Source organism: Amblyomma americanum, chromosome 1 (assembly GCF_052857255.1).
Source record: "Amblyomma americanum isolate KBUSLIRL-KWMA chromosome 1, ASM5285725v1, whole genome shotgun sequence".
Lineage (NCBI taxonomy): Eukaryota > Metazoa > Arthropoda > Arachnida > Ixodida > Ixodidae > Amblyomma > Amblyomma americanum.
In genome coordinates, this window is record NC_135497.1 from 13,445,218 (window position 1) to 13,468,658 (window position 23,441).

Genomic DNA, 23,441 nt, shown 5'->3' on the forward strand with positions numbered 1-23,441 from the left:
CAAGAGCGAGATGTGTCTTTGAATCATCAACAATTGAAATAAAATCAGGCTCAATTATCCCCACGTCTACCCCCACCACTCCTTACTCTCCTTTTTTTCTCCATGTCGCCAAGAGCGAGAAGAGTGTCTTTAAATCACCAACAATTGAAATAAAATCAGGCTCAAATATCCCCACGTCTACCCCCACCACTCCTTACTCTCCTTTTTTTCTCCATGTCGCCAAGAGCGAGAAGAGTGTCTTTAAATCACCAACAATTGAAATAAAATCAGGCTCATCTATCCCCACGTCTACCCCCACCACTCCTTACTCTCCTTTTTCTCTCCATTTCGCCAAGAGCGAGAAGAGTGTCTTTGAATCATCAACAATTGAAATAAAATCAGGCTCATCTATCCCCACGTCTACCCCCACCACTCCTTACTCTCCTTTTTCTCTCCATTTCGCCAAGAGCGAGAAGAGTGTCCTTGAATCACAAACAATTGAAATAAAATCAGGCTCATCTATCCCCACGTCTACCCCCACCACTCCTTACTCTCCTTTTTCTCTCCATTTCGCCAAGAGCGAGAAGAGTGTCTTTGAATCATCAACAATTGAAATAAAATCAGGCTCATCTATCCCCACGTCTACCCCCACCACTCCTTACTCTCCTTTTTCTCTCCATTTCGCCAAGAGCGAGAAGAGTGTCCTTGAATCACAAACAATTGAAATAAAATCAGGCTCATCTATCCCCACGTCTACCCCCACCACTCCTTACTCTCCTTTTTCTCTCCATTTCGCCAAGAGCGAGAAGAGTGTCTTTGAATCATCAACAATTGAAATAAAATCAGGCTCATCTATCCCCACGTCTACCCCCACCACTCCTTACTCTCCTTTTTCTCTCCATTTCGCCAAGAGCGAGAAGAGTGTCCTTGAATCACAAACAATTGAAATAAAATCAGGCTCATCTATCCCCACGTCTACCCCCACCACTCCTTACTCTCCTTTTTCTCTCCATTTCGCCAAGAGCGAGAAGAGTGTCTTTGAATCATCAACAATTGAAATAAAATCAGGCTCATCTATCCCCACGTCTACCCCCACCACTCCTTACTCTCCTTTTTTCTCCATGTCGCGAAGAGCAAGAAGAGTGTCTTTAAATCACCAACAATTGAAATAAAAACAGGCTAATCTACCCCCACGTCTACCCTCACCACTCCTTACTCTCCTTTTTTTCTCCATGTCACCAAGAGCGAGAAGAGTGTCCTTGAATCACCAACAATTGAAATAAAATCAGGCTCATCTATCCCCACGTCTACCCCGACCACTCCTTACTCTCCTTTTTTTCTCCATGTCGCCAAGAGCGAGATGTGTCTTTGAATCATCAACAATTGAAATAAAATCAGGCTCAATTATCCCCACGTCTACCCCCACCACTCCTTACTCTCCTTTTTTTCTCCATGTCGCCAAGAGCGAGAAGAGTGTCTTTAAATCACCAACAATTGAAATAAAATCAGGCTAATCTACCCTCACGTCTACCCTCACCACTCCTTACTCTCCTTTTTTTCTCCATGTCACCAAGAGCGAGAAGAGTGTCCTTGAATCACCAACAATTGAAATAAAATCAGGCTCATCTATCCCCACGTCTACCCCGACCACTCCTTACTCTCCTTTTTTTCTCCATGTCGCCAAGAGCGAGATGTGTCTTTGAATCATCAACAATTGAAATAAAATCAGGCTCAATTATCCCCACGTCTACCCCCACCACTCCTTACTCTCCTTTTTTTCTCCATGTCGCCAAGAGCGAGAAGAGTGTCTTTAAATCACCAACAATTGAAATAAAATCAGGCTAATCTACCCTCACGTCTACCCTCACCACTCCTTACTCTCCTTTTTTTCTCCATGTCACCAAGAGCGAGAAGAGTGTCCTTGAATCACCAACAATTGAAATAAAATCAGGCTCATCTATCCCCACGTCTACCCCGACCACTCCTTACTCTCCTTTTTTTCTCCATGTCGCCAAGAGCGAGAAGAGTGTCTTTAAATCACCAACAATTGAAATAAAATCAGGCTCATCTATCCCCACGTCTACCCCGACCACTCCTTACTCTCCTTTTTTTCTCCATGTCGCCAAGAGCGAGATGTGTCTTTGAATCATCAACAATTGAAATAAAATCAGGCTCAATTATCCCCACGTCTACCCCCACCACTCCTTACTCTCCTTTTTTTCTCCATGTCGCCAAGAGCGAGAAGAGTGTCTTTAAATCACCAACAATTGAAATAAAATCAGGCTAATCTACCCTCACGTCTACCCTCACCACTCCTTACTCTCCTTTTTTTCTCCATGTCACCAAGAGCGAGAAGAGTGTCCTTGAATCACCAACAATTGAAATAAAATCAGGCTCATCTATCCCCACGTCTACCCCGACCACTCCTTACTCTCCTTTTTTTCTCCATGTCGCCAAGAGCGAGAAGAGTGTCCTTGAATCACCAACAATTGAAATAAAATCAGGCTCATCTATCCCCACGTCTACCCCCACCACTCCTTACTCTCCTTTTTCTCTCCATTTCGCCAAGAGCGAGAAGAGTGTCCTTGAATCACCAACAATTGAAATAAAATCAGGCTCATCTATCCCCACGTCTACCCCGACCACTCCTTACTCTCCTTTTTTTCTCCATGTCGCCAAGAGCGAGAAGAGTGTCTTTAAATCACCAACAATTGAAATAAAATCAGGCTAATCTACCCTCACGTCTACCCTCACCACTCCTTACTCTCCTTTTTTTCTCCATGTCACCAAGAGCGAGAAGAGTGTCCTTGAATCACCAACAATTGAAATAAAATCAGGCTCATCTATCCCCACGTCTACCCCGACCACTCCTTACTCTCCTTTTTTTCTCCATGTCGCCAAGAGCGAGATGTGTCTTTGAATCATCAACAATTGAAATAAAATCAGGCTCAATTATCCCCACGTCTACCCCCACCACTCCTTACTCTCCTTTTTTTCTCCATGTCGCCAAGAGCGAGAAGAGTGTCTTTAAATCACCAACAATTGAAATAAAATCAGGCTAATCTACCCTCACGTCTACCCTCACCACTCCTTACTCTCCTTTTTTTCTCCATGTCACCAAGAGCGAGAAGAGTGTCCTTGAATCACCAACAATTGAAATAAAATCAGGCTCATCTATCCCCACGTCTACCCCGACCACTCCTTACTCTCCTTTTTTTCTCCATGTCGCCAAGAGCGAGATGTGTCTTTGAATCATCAACAATTGAAATAAAATCAGGCTCAATTATCCCCACGTCTACCCCCACCACTCCTTACTCTCCTTTTTTTCTCCATGTCGCCAAGAGCGAGAAGAGTGTCTTTAAATCACCAACAATTGAAATAAAATCAGGCTAATCTACCCTCACGTCTACCCTCACCACTCCTTACTCTCCTTTTTTTCTCCATGTCGCCAAGAGCGAGCAGAGTGTCCTTGAATCACCAACAATTGAAATAAAATCAGGCTCATCCTTCTCCTTGTGTTTTCCTCCGTAAGCGCGTGTGTGTCTTTTTGCACATACGCACATCGTCTGAGTGAGCAGCGAGGTTTGCAGGTGTGAAGAACACAACTGGCATTACAGCTGAAGGGTGTGCCAAGCACTAACCGTTCCAGTCCTTTTTCCCAAGCTTTGGGCATCTGTAAACGCGATAAACGTAGTGCGCTCCCATTGAGCAGCGGCAGCGTGTTTTTGCATTCAGTGCCAATTTTGGGCTGAAACAGCGTAACTAACGTTAAAAAACACAAAGGCAACGAAAATATACTGATGGGGCACATGCTAGCCATCAACTTGTTGATGGAGTTGATGTGCAGCGTGTCTCATTTTTATTTTTGTCTTGTCCCTTGCATTTTCTAGCTCTAGTTACCATGTTTCAGCCAGTGAATCAAAAGCGCCAATTAGCCAGTCATTTTTCTTTATTCAATTTTGGGTGAGACAGTGACGGCCACAGGCTGACCTGTCAGACTTCCGAGGTTGCGGAGATTCTCGTGCCAGCCTTGCTCCTGCTACCCCAGATGCCGTGGCCAGCAGTGCGTATGCCTATGCACTCTGTATGGGAAATCCGGGCAGGTCTCATTTTGCGTACACGCTCTGATGATGCGCGTTTCAGCACAGGCTCCGCTCAACCACGAGCGCCTGCGATAATTTTTCGGCAGGTTCGTTTTCAGCCAGCAATGAAATTCCGTCACATTGAAAGTGCAGTATAATCTACTTGGTTATACTGAAGCTTAATATACATGGCGTTCTATGAATGCGAAGAAAACTAGAATATTTCGTTATATCGAGATTTAACAGTATATACAGGCTACAATGATGACGTCATACGTGGCTATGCTCCTGAAATGCTCACCTATGGCACAATCCCATTATCCTGCAGCGCGATAGATAGCTCACTAATGCACGCGGTGTAAGCCCCATAAATATGAAAGGCTTCCACTAGCTCCCTTAAAGCGCTTACTGTTCCGGGAACACAAGTGTAAACAGATCATCATCATCATTATTTAATATACCCTTAACTCGGCTGGGGTATTAAATAAAGAGGGGGGAGGTTACGTATAAAAAACACAAAAATTGATGGCCAAAACAGAAGCACAAAACTCAAAAGGCTCAAGTACAAAATCACACTTCGAATGAAACAGGCGCAGCAATGAAAACGAAGAGGAAGCAACAATTTATGACTTCAGATGACACATCAGGCATTGTTTAAATCTAACAGGAACACGTTCGATTACAACATGTTCAGGAAACTCTTTCCATGCCCCAATTTCTCGTGGTAAAAAAATATTTGTTAAATGCGTTAGTAGATCCATGTAAGCGCCGGATGCTGATAAAGTTGAACAGACGAGGTGATGTACCTGTGCACTGGTGACACTAGTAAAGAATCACGGAGATTGGGGCAGTTGTGGTAAAGTTTATGAAACAGACAGAGGCAGGAAATTTGCATCTAAGGGCTAGTGGGCTGATACCGAGAGATGACTTAAATTAATACTGTTGATGCTGTAGCGAGTGTCATAGTTTGAAGATATAAAACAGAAAGCGCGATTCTTGATGGATTCAATTTCGTTAATGAGGTGCGCCTGATTAGGAGACCAAATTGCCAATGCGTATTCGAGCTTCGGGCGAATGAAAGTTTCGAACGCAAGTTTACCAATTGATGGCGGTGATAGTGAAAGTGACCTTCTAATGAAGCCCGGCGTTGAAGTGTCAGCAGCTAGTTTTGTGACATGCTCATTCTATGCTAGTTTACTGACGATCAGGTCGCCTAGACTCAAGTTGTGATATGATAGCTGAGTTTAGTGAATATGCATAGCAAACGTTGGAACCTTTACCTGAGACGTGCACAAATTTGAATTTAGTTACGTTCAGTTCCATCATCCAATCTGAGCACCAATTTTCAATTTGCGCAAGTTGTTCTGAAGGGTTAGCTGGTCATCGTGAAAAGAAATGTAACGGTACAACATGCAGTTAACGGCGAACAGACCAATGGATGATGCTGTGCCCGAGGAGAGGTCATTTACGAAGATTAGCAAAAGCAACGGCCCGACGTTACTTCGCCAGTGGCGGAATGATACTCTCCGGAGACTGTGCATTGGAAGCAGTTTGTGGGGAAACAGTTAATCCAGGATAAGATTAGTGGACCAATACACAGGCATTTAAAGAATACGCAGACAATTTAAACATTAGTCTTTGGGGGGGGGGGGGGACATCATCGAATGCTTTCGAAAACTACAGAAAAATTATTTCGGTTTGGAAAGACGAGTCAAGGTTAGAGTTAAGGTCAGAAGTGAATTAACAAAGTTGCGTCACGCATGAAAGGCCAGTGCCGAAACCATGCTGACTTGCAAAAAAAGTTATTTTCGAGGTGGTTTGCAACATTGGAGTAAACGACGTGTTATCTTACAGGCTGTTAACGAAATAGGGCGATGATTGATATGGATCGGAGCGGATTCCCGATTTGAACACAAGCTACTCTGCTTAGTTTCCAGTAGTCCGGGATCGAATTGCTAGCTAAGGACTGGATGAATATTGTCACCGGCAAACGTAGCAAGAAGCGGGAAGCACAGCCGTTTACCAGGGCGAGGCTTGCCGAACCGCCGCACTCATTCGATACAGAAGAAGACGTTCGGCCACGCGCTGGGAGACAGGTTCGGCCACCAGGTGGCGCCGGCAGAATGTCAGCAGTGTGGCATTGCCCCCCCTCCCTTTTAAGAGGCATCGACTCGATGCCGCACGCGAGGGGAAAAAACGTAAGGCGGAAGGTAGCAGCACAAGTGTCTTCGCGGAAAGGAGCTAACGTGAGTAATATGGCTTCATTCGCGCCACGTGCACTGCTTCGGACGTCGGTTGTCGAGACGACCGGACAGTTCCTTGAGGGAGCACCTCGGAGGTCACCGCGCTGAGGCGGCGTAACACCTGGTATGCACCAAAGCAACGGCGAAGAAGCTTCTCAGAGCGCAATCGCAAACGGATCGGGCTCCATACCCAGACTTGGTCACCGGGTGTATAAGTCCCCTCCCTGCGGCGGAGGTTGTAGCACTCGGCGTCGCGTTGTTGTTAGCACCGGGTTCGCTGTCGAGCATCCTGGCGAACGGCTTCGGCGTCACGAACAAATTGTCCAGCGTCCACGACCGAAGAGGGAGTAGGATCCGGAAGAAGCATGGCGTCCAGCATGGTCAAGGCTTCGCGACCGTGCACCAAATGGAACGGAGTGAAGCGTGTCGTTTCGTGGAGCGCGGTGTTGTATGCGAACGTGATGTAAGGCAGTATCCGGTCCCAGTTCGCATGGTTATCGTCGACATACATAGCAAGCATATCGGCAATTGTCTTGTTATGCCTCCCAGTGAGTCCATTTGTTTGCGGATGATAAGCTGTAGTCTCGCGATGGCTGGTGCCACTGAGTCGAAGTACCTCGCTCGTAAGTGCCTACATAAACGCGGTGCCCTTGTCAGTTAATACGACTGTGGGGCTCTGTGACGAAGCACAATGTTGTGAATGAAAAATTGTGCAACTTCGGCGGCGGTGCCACGTGGAAGGGCCTTTGTATCACAGTAGCGGCTGAGATAGTCAGTGGCAACAGCAATATATCGGTTACCCATGGAAGACTCCGGAAATGGACCGAGTAAGTCCATGCCGACCTGTTGAAGTGGGAGGCGCGGGGGATTGATAGGCTGCAGGACATCACGTGCGGCTCCGATAGTGGTGCTGGTGGTGGCTGCACCGCCCGCCGAATTTCATCACGGAGGACATCGCCTGTAGAAAGTGTGCTTGCCGATGGAGCATCCAAGTGGAGCTGTCACAGTTCTTCGCGAACAAAGTTCCGGACAAGCTCTCGCAGCGCCTCATGCCCAGGACCTGGTAAGGGCGTGCAGTAGTGAGCGGCCGCTACATTTGCCTGACGGCCGTATTGCGCACTCCGTTACTGCAATGAACGTTCCATGCTCGTTGCTTCCTTAGCGAAGGCGACGACGGTTCTCGGAGGGTCGCGCATGAGGCCAGCAGACAGCTGCTCCTTTACCCCACGCATTAGGTGCCGCACCTTTGTAGCTTCGCACATGGCCGGGTCGGCCCGATTGAAGAGGCGAGTCATGTCCTCAATAAACATGGCCACGCTCTCGTTGGACTGCTGTGGCCTGGAGCGAAGGGCAATTTCAGCATTTTCCTTTCGCTCGTTCGAGCTGAATGTAGCGAGCAGCTCAAGGCGACAAGCTGCCCAGTTGGAAAGGGATGCCTCGTGGTTCTTGAACCACGTTTTCGCCGAGTCTTGCAGTGCGAAATATACATTCATCAGCTTCCGCTCGTCTTCCCATTGGTTGAATGCAGCAACCCGGTAAAACTGGCCAACCAATCTTCAACATTCCCGAACCGGTCGCCGTGGAAGGATGGTGGCGACCGAAGTGCGAGAAGGACGAACGCCGGGGCACTGCCAGAGTAATGACCTGTCTGGCTACCAATGGTGGAAGTCATAGTTCGCACAGGCCTTGTCAATGGCTCGAACTCGGGTTGCAGGCCTCGTAGGTGACGGCTGGCTTTGTGGACAGGTGTGGCGTCCGCACCTCGGGGAGAAGCGTCAAGGATTTCGACGGGGTCAGCGTACATGGGATGATACCCAGCACGGCTCCACCAAATGTCACCGATAAACGTAGCAAGAAGCGGGAAGCACAGCCGTTTACTAGGGCGAGGCTTGCCGAACCGCCGCACTCATTCGAGACAGAAGAAGACGTTCGGCCACGCGCTGGGAGACAGGTTCGGCCACCAGCTGGCGCCGGCAGAATGTCAGCAGTGTGGCAATATGATCTTTAAAATATTGCTGCAAATAATTTTAGTAGACTGAAGTACCTTTGCAGGGTTATTGTCGGGGCCGGGGCGACTTGAGAGTTAAGGTTGTCAATACGTTTTACGACTCCTTTGGAACTGATATGAATGGAGGGCTTCTGGACGAAGTTTAAAGGAGGCAGGGTAGGCCTGCTGAGGGCAGGTTCACATGTGAAAATAGAAGAGAACTATGAATTCATAGCATCAGAACGCTGATCGGTTGGTACAGGGAAGCTGTCATGATTAAATAAGGAATTGTGGCTTTTACTTCGTGAGTAGTAAGGATATTGCAAAACTTCAGGGGTTGGTACGGAGGACGCAGAGTAGGTCTTGCTGGTGAAACTTTTTCTCTGAGCGTCTTAAAAGTTTTTTGTACTGCCTCAGGCAAGTATTTTTCCCATTTGAGCTTAGAATGTGATGTCCTGGCTGCAAGGAAAAAGCGTTCTTTTCTTTCGGGATAGCATTCTCAAAGCGTTCGAATACCAGGGTTTTCCTGTATTGCTATCAATAGAAGCGAGAGGGACGTACTTGTGAACCAGATATAAATGTTTGTGCTTGTATAACAAGCAGTTTTTGTTCACAAATTTTAGTGGCAGATTCGCGAAAAGAATGAGAAAATATTTCTAACTGGTTGTTGATACCAGAAATGCCTGCCCATTTGTAGTCGCGCATGTATTTGATAGATGGTTGTCGGACAGGGGTGGGGAAGGATAAGTCGAATAACAGCATTTTGTGACCGCTCACACCACTGACACATTGCACTGACTGTGCCAAATTTGGAGTGGTGGACAAGACTAGATCCAATGTGTTGTTATTGCGAGTTGGCCTGCTGTCTCTTTAGGAAAAGTTAAAAGTAAAAGCGAGGAAAAAAATTCTTTGGACAGGCAGGAGGATGCAGATAAGCTGATTCATTCAATATCAGGAAAGCTAAAATCGCCACAAAGTATATAATTGGCGTTAGGAAAGCGAAACTTAAATTCAAGAAAGACCTAGTGCAGATCGTTGGTGAAAGAGGCATCAAAATTCGGTGAGCGGTAAGAGGCAATCAGTATATTTGAGCTTCCAGGAGGCGAAATATTTACACAGAGGATTTCACTGTGGCAGCCAATATCAACAAGTGAAGGAAGGTGAACCTGATTTTATCAGCACGAGAAACCCACCGCCCCTACGACCAGTCCTATCGAGCCTATGAATGGTGAAAGATGACATACCTTCAAGCAGTTAGTCATTACTACTGTCCGGAGTAAGCCATGCTTCGGTGAATACCGCAATATCACTCTGATAGCTTTTAAAAGAGCTTCCACAGTTTCCTTCTTTGGGATGAAACTACGAACGCCAGCGAGCACTACAGGCATTGTTCAATAGATACGCGGACGCACTGATGGGAGCTTGGACTTGTGTATACAACTCCAGGACCGGGCGCCGGTGTGTTCGCGGTGACTGCTATGCTTTTAATTCTTGCACGGACTCGGAGACACCGTCATAAATGTACACCTTGTTGCCAATAATGAGCTTGTCTAAATGCATCTTGAAGTTGGGACACCTCTACTGGTTGGCAGCTCTCAACGAGCGCTAAAAACGCGACGAACGCATCGTCACTGAGCGCTTTCTTTCAAACATTGCTCATATTAGCAGAAACAACAAAGCAAAGCGGGCACTCCGGCAAGCGCACATGCTGGATCACAGTAACAACGCGGTGTAGCAAATAAGGAGTGAACAACGCAGTGAAAGAAACACGAAAAGGAGGGAACACAAAGCTGCACTCGAGCTGCAAATACAGCGAAAAGCGCGCCAAAACGAAAGGCGCCAGTATGGAGCAAAGCCGATTTCATTACGGATAGCTAGCCAGACGAGTGCTCAAGCCCAACGTTAATGGAACTAACGTTGCTCAAGCCAAAGTCGACAATAGAATGCTCTAGCCTCGCAGCTGTGGACCGTGCCGGGGACGCGCTATTCCGTTTGCTTGTAGACACAGAAGAAAGACGCAGGATTGGCTGTGAGCGCCAGTACGTCATGTTCGGCGCTTTGTCGCGTTTGTCAAGAAAACTTAACGAATATTGCGGATTATTTTTACAAGTTATGTTTATTACGAGAAAAAAATAATTCCCAAGAAAAGATATTGAAGTACAGCACTTGTCATGACAACGGTGGGACTCCAGCATGGGCGCCTGCTTGCAAATGGCGCCTCTCTGTCAAGGGTTAATGCTCAGACTTCTTTTTTGCGCACAGAAAGACGACACAAAAAGACAAGGTAGACAGGACGGAGCGCAAACTTTCAACTGTTTTATTCCAGAAAAAGTACATGACATTTATACCAAAAAGAATGGATAGTTATCAGAGCCACGTGCCGGCCAGAACCCGGGAAAAACATACAGAAGGCACCGGTGACTCACCTCATATGTAATTTATCTAAAAAAGCAAAATCTTTATCATATATTGTCACAGATGGTGCACTGACGCATGAACTACCGCTTTTTCTTATATGGTAGGCTTCAGCCAATTCTCGCGCAAGCGTGTCAGTACTCCTGCACAAGATGATGGTGCCTTGGAGCGTTGCATCACACAGTTTTTTTTGCCTTCTGTTTTATATCGTTATCTTTTCCACACTCACTGGTGTGCACCGGCAGGTGCGAACCGGCACCGTTCTTCAAAGACAAATTGTGTTCCCTTAGCCGCTCATTAACACATCGGCCCGACTGCCCAATGTACACCTTCCCACACTTCAGCGGAATTCTGTGCACTACCCCTTTTTCACAATTCACAAACTTATTAACATGTTTGATTTTGCAATCTGAGTTGCGGCTACCATCTTGCGAAACTAGACGACACAGTGAAGAAAGTTTCCTTGGGGCCGAGAAAACCACGGGTACCTTAAACTTGTTAGCCACGCGCTTGAGGTTATGAGCCACTTTATGCTGATATGGGATGACCACAGGTTTCACTTTCTTTTTTGCAACTGCAACCATTGTCTGGTTCCTACTCCTTTCTTGTTTAATCTTGAGAAGAGCTTCAGCAACTGAACTCACTACTATCTGGGGAAAGCCTGCCTGTTTTAGCTTCGCGACCAGATCGTGAAAGCTTTCCTGCGCCATGTGACAACAGGACTTTCTTACAGATGACTCAAGGCACATCAAAGCGATAGCACGTTTAACAGTTTTCGATTGCTTGCAATCAAAAGGCAACAATTTCTTCTGTGCACGCGGTTGGTACTTCCAGCAAAAGCCTGCGTCCTTAAGGGTTATTTTCAAGTCTAAAAATTGCAAACAGCTGTCATTGGCGAGTTCACAAGTAAAATTCAATCCTTTGGATAGTCGTCTAAAATTAGTAAGAATGTTCTCCACGACTTGTGGATAGGTCAAAGGTGATTGTTTCTTCGAAACAATAAAAAAGTCGTCTACAAATCTAGAAATCTTTAGCGTGCTACCGTTTTCAAGCGCCTCGGCCAATGATCTGTCCACACCTGCGAGAAAAATGTTGCAAAGCACCGGGGCCACGCACGATCCGATACAGATCCCATTTCTTTGTACATAATTATACCCTTTAAAATAAACAGTGGTGGAACTGAGGTAAAACTCCAGGAATACAAGGAAGTTGTCAACCGACATACCAGCGCTGTTTTGAAAAGGCACCGCTCCGTTCATTTCTATGCACAACCTGACAGCAGCCAACATTTCGCTCTGTGGAATAGAATAAAACAGGTCAACAACATCTACAGAAAACATGTTTCCTGCAGAGTTTGTTTCATGCAAAAATTCAACAACCTCAAGACTATTCTTAATGGCAAACGGGTCGTCTACTACAAGTCTGTTAAGTTCCTTTAGCAGGAACCGGCTTAGTAGGTTCTGCCAGGCACCCCTTTCGCTGACGATGCACCTAAACGGAACACTTTCTTTGTGGTTTTTTTCAGTGAAAAAAAACCGGCAAGCTATTACATTTGGTGTTCTGAATACTACTGGCTAACTTCTGTAGACCAAGGGTTTCGCATAACGCAATGGCTCGGCTTTTTACCTTTGCTGGTTTTTTTTCTGTTTTTTTCAAAATTCTTGCGTATAGCCTCCGAGCCTTTCTTTTCGTACGCTCCCGACGGCATAGCGACAAAGCCCCCTTCTTTATCCGCCTGAACGAGTTGCAGGTCGTTGTCCTTAAAGAAGCGCACAATTTTTCTTGTTGGCGTCTTGATGCGGGGCCCCCTAGAAGGCACGGTCCTGATGAGAGAGTCGACTACCTCCAGAAGACACCTTTCCTTATCCTCCGGGTTGGCCTTGTTGGAAATTCTTCTCGTCAGGGCCAAGAGCTCATGACCTTTAACTTCCGGCTCAAAGCTGTACTTTGGACCTTTCCTGAGGACGCTAGCGACGTCCTCCAAAATGTGGATGTCGTCAAGAACCTGGAGAGCAGAACTGTCTTCTTTACTTTCTTTCTCTTTTTTTCTTCCTTTGGTTATCACTGCGAGAGATTGCGTCCACAAAAACTGTCGACTGGGCGGCCAGCTTCATCATAGATTGTAGCTTCCTGGCGGCGATATGCTCGGTGTCTCGGGAAAAGCACAGCAAACGAAGCCAATTCTTGAACAGGCGAACCTGTCTCCATAGCTCAGACCTCAAGACCCAGCACACTCTCTTCACATGGCCGAGGGACGGTTTAACACGGCCAAACAAAACCGAGTTGTCAGGAGGCACCAATCCCTTCCTTATGCAGAATCCGAGCAACCTCGCACGGCACGTAGTCAAGGAAATGTGAGCAACAAGGCTCGAATCTTGGAAAGGATGCGGCGAAACACTCACAAAAGGGCCCACTGTAGAAGAAAGGTAATCCAGTAATATACGTTGTGGGGCTAGTTGGTTCATACTCAGACTTCTTTTATGCGCACAGAAAGACGACACAAAAAGACAAGGTAGACAGGACGGAGCACAAACTTTCAACTGTTTTATTCCAGAAAAAGTACAGTTTTACCTCAGTTCCACCATTGTTTATTTTAAAGGGTATAATTATGTACAAAGAAATGGGATCTGTATCGGATCGTGCGTGGCCCCGGTGCTTTGCAACATTTTTCTCGCAGGTGTGGACAGATCATTGGCCGAGGCGCTTGAAAACGGTAGCACGCTAAAGATTTCTAGATTTGTAGACGACTTTTTTATTGTTTCGAAGAAACAATCACCTTTGACCTATCCACAAGTCGTGGAGAACATTCTTACTAATTTTAGACGACTATCCAAAGGATTGAATTTTACTTGTGAACTCGCCAATGACAGCTGTTTGCAATTTTTAGACTTGAAAATAACCCTTAAGGACGCAGGCTTTTGCTGGAAGTACCAACCGCGTGCACAGAAGAAATTGTTGCCTTTTGATTGCAAGCAATCGAAAACTGTTAAACGTGCTATCGCTTTGATGTGCCTTGAGTCATCTGTAAGAAAGTCCTGTTGTCACATGGCGCAGGAAAGCTTTCACGATCTGGTCGCGAAGCTAAAACAGGCAGGCTTTCCCCAGATAGTAGTGAGTTCAGTTGCTGAAGCTCTTCTCAAGATTAAACAAGAAAGGAGTAGGAACCAGACAATGGTTGCAGTTGCAAAAAAGAAAGTGAAACCTGTGGTCATCCCATATCAGCATAAAGTGGCTCATAACCTCAAGCGCGTGGCTAACAAGTTTAAGGTACCCGTGGTTTTCTCGGCCCCCAGGAAACTTTCTTCACTGTGTCGTCTAGTTTCGCAAGATGGTAGCCGCAACTCAGATTGCAAAATCAAACATGTTAATAAGTTTGTGAATTGTGAAAAAGGGGTAGTGTACAGAATTCCGCTGAAGTGTGGGAAGGTGTACATTGGGCAGTCGGGCCGATGTGTTAATGAGCGGCTAAGGGAACACAGTTTGTCTTTGAAGAACGGTACCGGTTCGCACCTGCCGGCGCACACCAGTGAGTGTGGAAAAGATAACGACATAAAACAGAAGGCAAAAAACTGTGTGATGCAACGCTCCAAGGCACCATCATCTTGTGCAGGAGTACTGACACGCTTGCGCGAGAATTGGCTGAAGCCTACCATATAAGAAAAAGCGGTAGTTCATGTGTCAGTGCACCATCTGTGACAATATATGATAAAGATTTTGCGTTTTTAGATAAATTACATATGAGGTGAGTCACCGGTGCCTTCTGTGTGTTTTTCCCGGGTTCTGGCCGGCACGTGGCTCTGATAACTATCCATTCTTTTTGGTATAAATGTCATGTACTTTTTCTGGAATAAAACAGTTGAAATTTGCGCTCCGTCCTGTCTACCTTGTCTTTTTGTGTCGTCTTTTTGTGCGCATAAAAGAAGTCTGAGTATGAACCAACTAGCCCCACAACGTATATTACAAGGGTCAATGCGTGCCGCTAGGTTGGCTTCACCTTGTGCACGGTCTTTTTACTTCGCTAGCTCGGCAGACACAAATTGCAAGTGCAGTTCCATTCATAAGGTCTGTGGCGCGCTCCTTTTTTTTCGCGAGGAGGAAACGGTGCATTGGAACGGTGCTCAGTGAGAGTTGCACGACTGAGGATGCCGTTTCGCAGGTTGCTCGTTCACCACGAGAGGCCACAAGAAAGGATCCCAGCCCACAGGCAGCACGGTCGCTCAGGGCGCCGAGAGTAGTTCTCATCTAAGAACAACAGGCCCGATCCAAGGATTATGTGAAGCACGCGCAATACAGCAGCATAGTACTAAGGTGGGTTAATTTATTTCTATATATTTTGTTCCATGCCGATGCATGCATAGTAAGTTGATTCTTGGATGCACGCTGGCATCGGCAGTGTGATTAATAGGGTGCACGGCCAAGATTTAAAGTTGTCTCTTTGAGGCATAACCCTCTTGATTGCGCTATGCGAAATGCATCGAAATATAGCGAAATGTAGTAGCAGGTCTGAGCATAGCTAGAAAAAGGTGTGGGAGCTGGGGTGGGAGCTGGGGTGGATATGGGTGGATACTAATAAACCTGTATGAATATTGTGTGGCATCTCTCGCCGTCCATTCTGTGATGTGCGGCGTTATAGGAAGTTTGCGCTTAGTCAGGCATGTTATTGTATTTTCGTCAACTTCCTTGACAACTGTTTTGTTTTGAAAATAGAAACTGAACTTCGGCTTGGCGTGTGCCTTCTTCACGCGACACCACTGCTCTATGGTGAAGCCACCCTACCAAGTTATAAAGCCATCATGTTGCAGCGTCAAGAAAATGGTTCTGAAAATTTGAAAGAGGTCTGAAGTGCCTGTTTTTGTAGCGTCCGCATGTGGGATATGGGTGCGCCGGACCGAGGACCACCACTGTCCTCACCGGTTCGTAAACATAGACCCTGAAGTTTAATTTCATAACAAAAATGAGTATGGCTGCAAAAACAAACATCTGTGTGGGTTTGGAAGGTTGCATGCACACCTTTGCAGAAGAACTGAGGATTGGGCGAGTTGATGGTGATCTATTGCATTAAAAACCAGCGCTAAAAAACACACAAGAGGACCAGACGAGACGCACATGGAAGGCGCTGAACTTACAACTGAATTTTATTCGATAGTAAGAAGTCAATTTGTACAATACACACACACGTGTAAGGTTGTCCCGTCAAACACAGATGTACTGTAATCAGCTACCCACAATGAAGCGTTTCCAAGGCACGTGCGCTATCGTCAACCCCGCTACCCACAATGAAAACACATAACCCTCTTGATTGCGCTATGCGAAATGCATCGAAATATAGCGAAATGTAGTAGCAGGTCTGAGCATAGCTAGAAAAAGGTGTGGGAGGAGGGGTGGATATGGCAGACATGTATGACAATAAACCTGTATGTATATTGTGTGGCATCTCTCGCCGTCCATTCTGTGATGTACGACGCTATAGGAAGTTTGCGCTTCGTCAGGCATGTTATTGTCTTTTCGTCAACTTCCTTGACAACTAATTTGTTTTGAAAATAGAAACTGAACTTCGGCTTGGCGTGTGCGTTCTTCACGCGACACCACTGTTCTATAGTGAAGCCACCCTACCAAGTCATAAAGCCATCATGTTGCAGCGTCAAGAAAATAGTTCTGAAATTTTGAAAGAGGTCTGAAGTGCCTGTTATTGTAGCGTCCGCATGTGGGCTATGGGTGCGCCGGACGGGGGACCACACTTCATTGTGGGTAGCGGGTTTGACGAGAGCGCACGTGCCTTGGAAACGCTTCATTGTGGGTAGCGGGGTTGATGATAGCGCACGTGCCTTGGAAATTTGTTTAATGTTTTTTTTTGTTACCGCATGTGGGTGATTACAGTACATCTGTGTTTGACGGGACAACCTTACACGTATGTGTGTATTGTATAAACTGACTTCTTACTATTGAATAAAATTCAGTTGTACGTTCACCACATTCCGTGTGTCTCGTCTCGTCCTCTGGGTGTGTTTTTTAGCGCTGGTTTTTAATGTGATCGAACACCTTTGCAGATCGATATGCTAAAGTTTAAGTTGTTGGCTCCGCATAATTATGTACCGTTATATAGTCGGACACAGCTTAAGAACGCAGCGGTTTTCCCCTCGAAAGACCCCTTCCAGCGAAGTACGTCTATAGATTCTCATGAACCTGTTAGTGTGACAAAACAGGGAGTGGTTGATAAAAAGGCATAGTTCCTTCCCCCTGCGGTCGGGGATAGACCCCTCTCTGTGTTGTGATGCAGAGGCATGAGAATCGGCCAACACCATTGACTGGAAGGTGTTCCTTTGACGGGGAAAAGCCGCAGCATTCTTGAGTTGTATCCGACTATAGTAACATCAACCTTTATACAATATGAAGATGCTTCTTCCAAAAGAGAACCTGAGGCAAGCCTTTGTGTTTGTTCACATAGATAAATACTCGTCACTTAGGCTGAGTAGTTGTGCTCATGCGATGTTACATCCTGTATGTGCTATTTTTATGCATGCAGTGGTAATATTTGATAAAATTTGGGAAACGTAGATGTAGTCAACTCGGAAATCAGGCTGGATTTTGAAATGGATACTCAAGAACGAAGCATATCCATATGCCATAAGTGAATTTAATGCCATAAAGTGATTGTTTCTTGCTTTAACATGCTCTTGAATCAGTGGCAGTTCAACACATATGTGGGACATTTTTTTTGGATACCGGAGGGCACTGAACTTTAATCATCTCTACTTGGAACCTGCATGCTACTTTCACACACTGCATGCTGCCATTGCTTTCTTTTGCACAAAAATGCGTGGCGAAATTCTGTGAGAATTCATAATTTAGTATTGCTAAGATTCAATTCTGAACAAGGGAAAGTCAAATATGGAGCTCAAATTTTGTGTGGGAAATTTATCTGAAGCGCTTTTGTGACACAGTTTAAATGGCTTTCAACTTGGAGGTGTTGAGCAACAGTGCTAATTATATTCCTGGGGAAAAGTTTTTCCCAGTGATCGCCAGTTACCATTGTCTTGCACTTGCCATGAACAGGCTGTTCCAGAAAGTTTCTTAACCTTATCATTCCACATATCCTTAGGCAACGTTGGCTGCATATTTCCCACGTCTTGCCTCCTACTTAGTAACTCTAAAAAACTACCTGCTAACTAGGATGTCATCTGTGAGGTATTTTGATTGTCTAGAAGAGATTGTGATGAACAAATGGCATGAAAAAGCAACAAATATAGAGATAGAAGAAAACACGTGATTAGCACTGACACACAGCTTTAGAAGTTTATTGCGGGAGAGGGCTGTCTATGCACAGGAATCGTATGACATAAAAAGCGAAACCAAAACAGTCACTACAACAGAGTGCAGATCTGGGCAGTGGACAGTGCATATACTCATCTCATAGAGCAAAAAAGAGAAGCACAAACACGGAAACTGATATGGAAGCCAGCTTTCAGATCTTTACTGAGAAGATGACTTCCTCATCTGTTAGTGATAAAGATGGGCTGCTAATGCACATGACTGTGGATAAAATATGCGTAAAATATATGCATGAGCACATGAAAATGGCAGATAGACTACAGCAATGGAACAATAGCCATCCTAGCTGTCTAGGATCCCCATCTAGGAGCCATGTATCACATGCTGCTTGTTCTTTCTGCTTCAGCCTTTAGCTTTTCCAACTGTTTTAGCCCTGCAAGGAGACACATCTAGCTAGCACTCGGGTATGGGGCTAATATCGGATAGCTAGGTTACCATCAGCTCACTTGTATTGTTTAATCCTTGCTGCCATTTATCTCGGAACGTTTTCTTTTATCTCTCACTGTGCTATCCTCGGTCAAATTTAAAATTGTACTATTAGTGTCCAAGTTTCAGCCCTGTGTAGTTTCAGAACCTATAACAGTGCCATCTTTCACACATGCATATCATGTCTGTTCTGTCAAGTAACCTGTGCACATACAAGGGCAAAGCATGTTTTCAGACATTTTCACGGGTTAATTCTTGTATCTCCTATTTTTGTGCTCTAATGTTCACCAGAACACCATCTAGTCAGGATGAAGCATTCTAAGAAGACGAAGCTTGTTTCTTAGGCTAAGTCAAAATGAAACAAAATTGACACTTTTGGTTCTGCAAAGAACCCTTTCATGTTGAAATCTCTTTGGGAAAAGAGCAGCATGTATATATGTTGCCTTCAGCATCTGTCATAATGTGTTTCGGTATATATATATATATATATATATATATATATATATATATATATATATATATATATATATATATATATATATATATATATATATACCGAAACACATTATGACATATGCTGAAGGCTACATATATCTCTTTGGGAAATGAGCAGCATATATATATGTAGCCTTCAGCATCTGTCATAATGTGTTTCGGTATAAATATATGACGAAGCATGCCTGGAGTCCTGTTAATTCTGTCAGGCATTGTTAGGATGCTCAAATACCCGAGATGCAGTGTGTGCAGTGCAATGGTCTCTGCTCTGATGCCTGTAATCACTTGACCCGAGTTTATTTGGTTCTGTATGAGTCCGACAATTTCTTGCATTTATTCTTTGCTGTGAACTTCTTTGTTCAGAGTCTAACCATGCGGAATATGCCTTCAAACCAGTCTTGGTTGCTTCGGTTTTATATTTGCATTCCTGATATATCATTTCTCAGGGCAAAGTTCTCAACAGGCTTCTTGAGTGAGGCACTGCGCTCCACTTGCTCCACACCCATGGAATCTTACATTCTTAATGACTTCATCATGAAATGCTCTAATGCTTCTGTGTCACCAACGAACAGAATGGTTGCTAGCCATAGCAGGTGAGTTGTGATCATTTAGAGCAAGTTCGTTTCTCCTAGACTGCTCATTAACTAGGTCAGGTGCACTGTGGTCATTTTCATCAGTAAAGGAAAGACTCCTGATATTTCCTGCTTTTCCAGTGCATTAGCTTTTTTATGACTTTTGATAGAGCTCCATTGCTATGTATTGAAGCTTCATACTGATCCCTGGAGCTCTAGTCATGAACATAGTTCCATCAAACATGCTGATTTCTGGTCTAAAAAATTTGACTATTGGCCTCGTTTCTCTCTGATGCGTCCTGGGAGCTTAAATAGCGAACTGATGCACGTGCATTTTAGTAGGTAGCATGTTTCAGTTCCGCCTTCCTTCGCATCACATTAATTTATAACAGATGGAGACGCAGCTTCCAGCTACTTTTGGAGCTTGCCTCCTAGCTCCCAGTGATCTTTGGTTTCTTTTTCCGCATTGGGTAGGGATGCCTCTATCAAAAGAATGGTCAGATTAACATGCAGCTCAACTACGGATTTGGATAGGGAGGATGGCGGGGTGCGAAGATTTCAATTACTGTTGCAATGCCAGCTGAGTGCCGTGCAAGACAAAGCTTTTCAAGTTGAAAAGTGCACAGGTAATGCTGGTACAAAATAGCGTCAGTGCTCGGTGTTTCTGTCGCTCTAGTGCAGAAACTAGTTGTCTTCTTCAAGGATGTTGGGTCCTGGCTGCAGGCAGTGTAAAGTTCTACACTTTCAGTGTTCTCGGTAGCAGCTTCTGTGGTGGTCTTCAGCTCTCCATTCATACCTGCAGAGTTCTGGATTTTTGGTACCGTCCTTCTGGGAAGTGACCATAGTTCAAGACCCACAAGGGACACCAAGGCAGACAGAGCTGTTAACTTGAACCTTAAATGGCTACTGAAGAAAAATTATAGGGTAAGTTAGAAGTGCTAGCTGCAACGAGAGCTTCACCTCTTCTGTGATGTTCAGTTCATCGGTACCAATTTCCAACTAAGCTCTCTGCAGTGAGTGCCTTCGCAACTGGGGCCATATGTCGTACCATTTTCTGCCGTGTCGGCGCCGTGCTCACTTCTCATCCTCTCTCGGTGCTTCTCTGTTCTCTCCAACAATTGTTTCTTTTGTAAATTAAATTAGTCTGCACAGATCCTTCGATTTGTCAGCAAAGTTTTCACCTCTTGGTTGGTCCAAGCTTAATTGCCAGCTGGTACATCTGGTCATATTTGACATAACCATGGATCCAGATTGTTCAGGGTTATGAACCAACCCCATTACAAGTCTTGGGGGAATGGATAGTATGTGGATAAAAATGGCCACTATTCGTTTGAGCAAGCATGATGGGCGCATTTCGAGCACATTTGATTATTGTAGTTGGCTCAGAATTGTGCGTTTACTGTGCAGGACGTGGATGAAAAATTTGCTCAGGATTCTCTCCAAATTCGGCTAGCTGGCATCGAACCAGAGCTGGTGCAAGCAGTGCTTGCACTTGGGAGGGTGAGTGCACTGTGTCAGCTATGTTACATGCATTGCATTAAATAGTTGTCACTGATTTCACTTTGAATTGTGGTCACTGTTTGCCTAATCACCTTTGCTTTGCTGTTGCTGTATAAAAGCATTACAGAAAACATGCTAACAGCAGTTTGCTATGAATGACACATGCACTGGGAGTAGCGTGAGGAATAAGTGTGACAGCATGTTGGCAAAACAGTAAAAAAGATGTTTCTGTAATTCAAGTCCTACTTTCTTTTTATTTGTTTGTACTTTTTCCCCTACTTCATACTGTGTTGTAACCCCTCGGTTCAGGTTCTTTGATTTTGACTGCATGGTTGTAGAACTAGCCAGGAAAGACAATTACAACCCATCTGTAATTTTCATCCTTTGGGTAATGTTTCAGTCGTGACTGCACGCCAGTTGGCCTGTGGGATCCTTTTGCAGTTTTTTTCAATCTGCAGCGGTTCTTTGTTTCAGAATCTCTGCAAGTTTCTGGAGCAAGGAGTTGTCCTTGGCACCTTGAGGCGCCTCCTGTTTGAGCCGACAGAGCAGAGCAAGAAATGATGTGTGCAGAATGTCCCCTCTCTGCTCCTAGCACGCGTGTATTCGCATTTAATCGACGCATGGCATTTGCTGGTTTGCATATTTTTCTTTTTCTCTGGTTCCTTTCACATTTTTTTTTCTTTTCCATGAGGGGTGTCAGAATGGCATCATACACGTTCATTCTATTGGGGTTGATTGTGATTGAGCCTTAGAGTAAGGCATAACTTATGTCAGTTTAAGAAGTTTTTTCACAGTCTTTGTCTTGTGATGTGTTTGATGCCTGAGGTATGCACGTAGGTGGAGTTTCAAATATGATACATTCACCCCACTTCTTCACGAATGGGGGAGAAGAAGATTGAAAGAAATCAAGGAGAAAGTTAATCAAAGTAGCTCACATAACTGACAAGTCAGAGCCCATTTTTTGAAGTAGCCATTCTTTTTTTCAGCAACTGCCAACGTGCTTATTGTAGGTTTGACCTGCGGACGGGTGTCTGTGTGCGATGACCTGTGCTCGCCACTGGATGAGGAGCAACTTCTCGCAACGATGCTTCCATTCTTGATGCCGACCGAGGTCTCGGAGGTGTCTCTTGCTCGACTGGCGTACGCAAGCACGGCCTTGCAGCGGTTTCCAGAGCTCAGCAACGTCACTGCTGACAGTGAGTGCAAGTGCTTTACATTGCCACGATTACGAACCTGCGAGGTCTTGATTATCGCCTGCAGTAGTCGTTGATGTGCGTAACGAAGGACTCAAAGAACTGGGGTAAAACTTTTGAGGTTTCTTGGTTCTTGGCAGTGCTTCCATTTTCCCATGACGGGGACACTGTGTGATGTCTTGCTGGATTTGCCGAGCTGTTATGCATCTGCTTGTGCATTTTGTTGAGTGCAACATGTTTGGCTCATGTTTGGCACCTAGCACAGTCTACTAATGTGCCAAAGTGTACGACTTTGAACATAGCACTTAACAGAAGGCAACAGAAGTAAGAAAATGCCCTCTGTTTTGCAGTGCAAGCTCGTGAACATTGTTCCTTCATTCAGAGAAGGATCACTTCCAAGGAAGCTGCACCTGCCATTTCATTTCTGACTCTTGTTGCAGAAAAGATAACGGCCGCTTTGGAGACTGAGGATGCGGACACCATCACGGAGTTGCTTCTTGCTGAACTTGCCGAGGCTGCTGAAAAGATTGACCAACCTCTTACTGCGGTGAGCTAAAAAATTTTTCCCCCAAATACAGTAAAAGTTCGTTGATTTGGCATTCTTTAATTCGGAAATCCGGATCATTCAAACTGACGGCTCGGTCCCAGCGAGTGTCGAATGCTCGCTATTTCAGACGCTATTGATCTCACACCGGTTAATTCGAATGCTCGCTATTTCAGACGCTATTGATCTCACACCGGTTAATTCAAATGGACTTCCGAATGGAGGCTGTGTCCAGGTACGAATGGTGTGGCAGGAGATCGTCGAAATAGATTTACTCAAACCTGAATTTCATGCTGCATAGTTGCTTGCTTACCTCTGACGGCGTGCAATGGCAGGCGGGACAATGAACGGGTGGCCTCGTATCCGAGAACACTTTGGCAGCGTAAGGTCTCTTTGATTTGGCTGCACTAGTTTCATGTAGTTCTGCAATGTTAATGCCAGCATGCAGCATCAGCTCCAAGTGCAGCTAGCCACTGGCTGCTTCCAGAACGAGTGATAGAGTGCAGGCCTGGTTGTCTGGTAGCCTTGGTGTTGCCTTCAAATTACAGCCAGCTGCATGCTGGCAACATCAACGGTCACCGTAATCTCAAACCACATGACGAATTTTCAAATGGCAAATCACAGTGCAGTGTTGCATGTAACCAGGCCCAGGAAATCTTCGTTTTAAAAAAGTTGT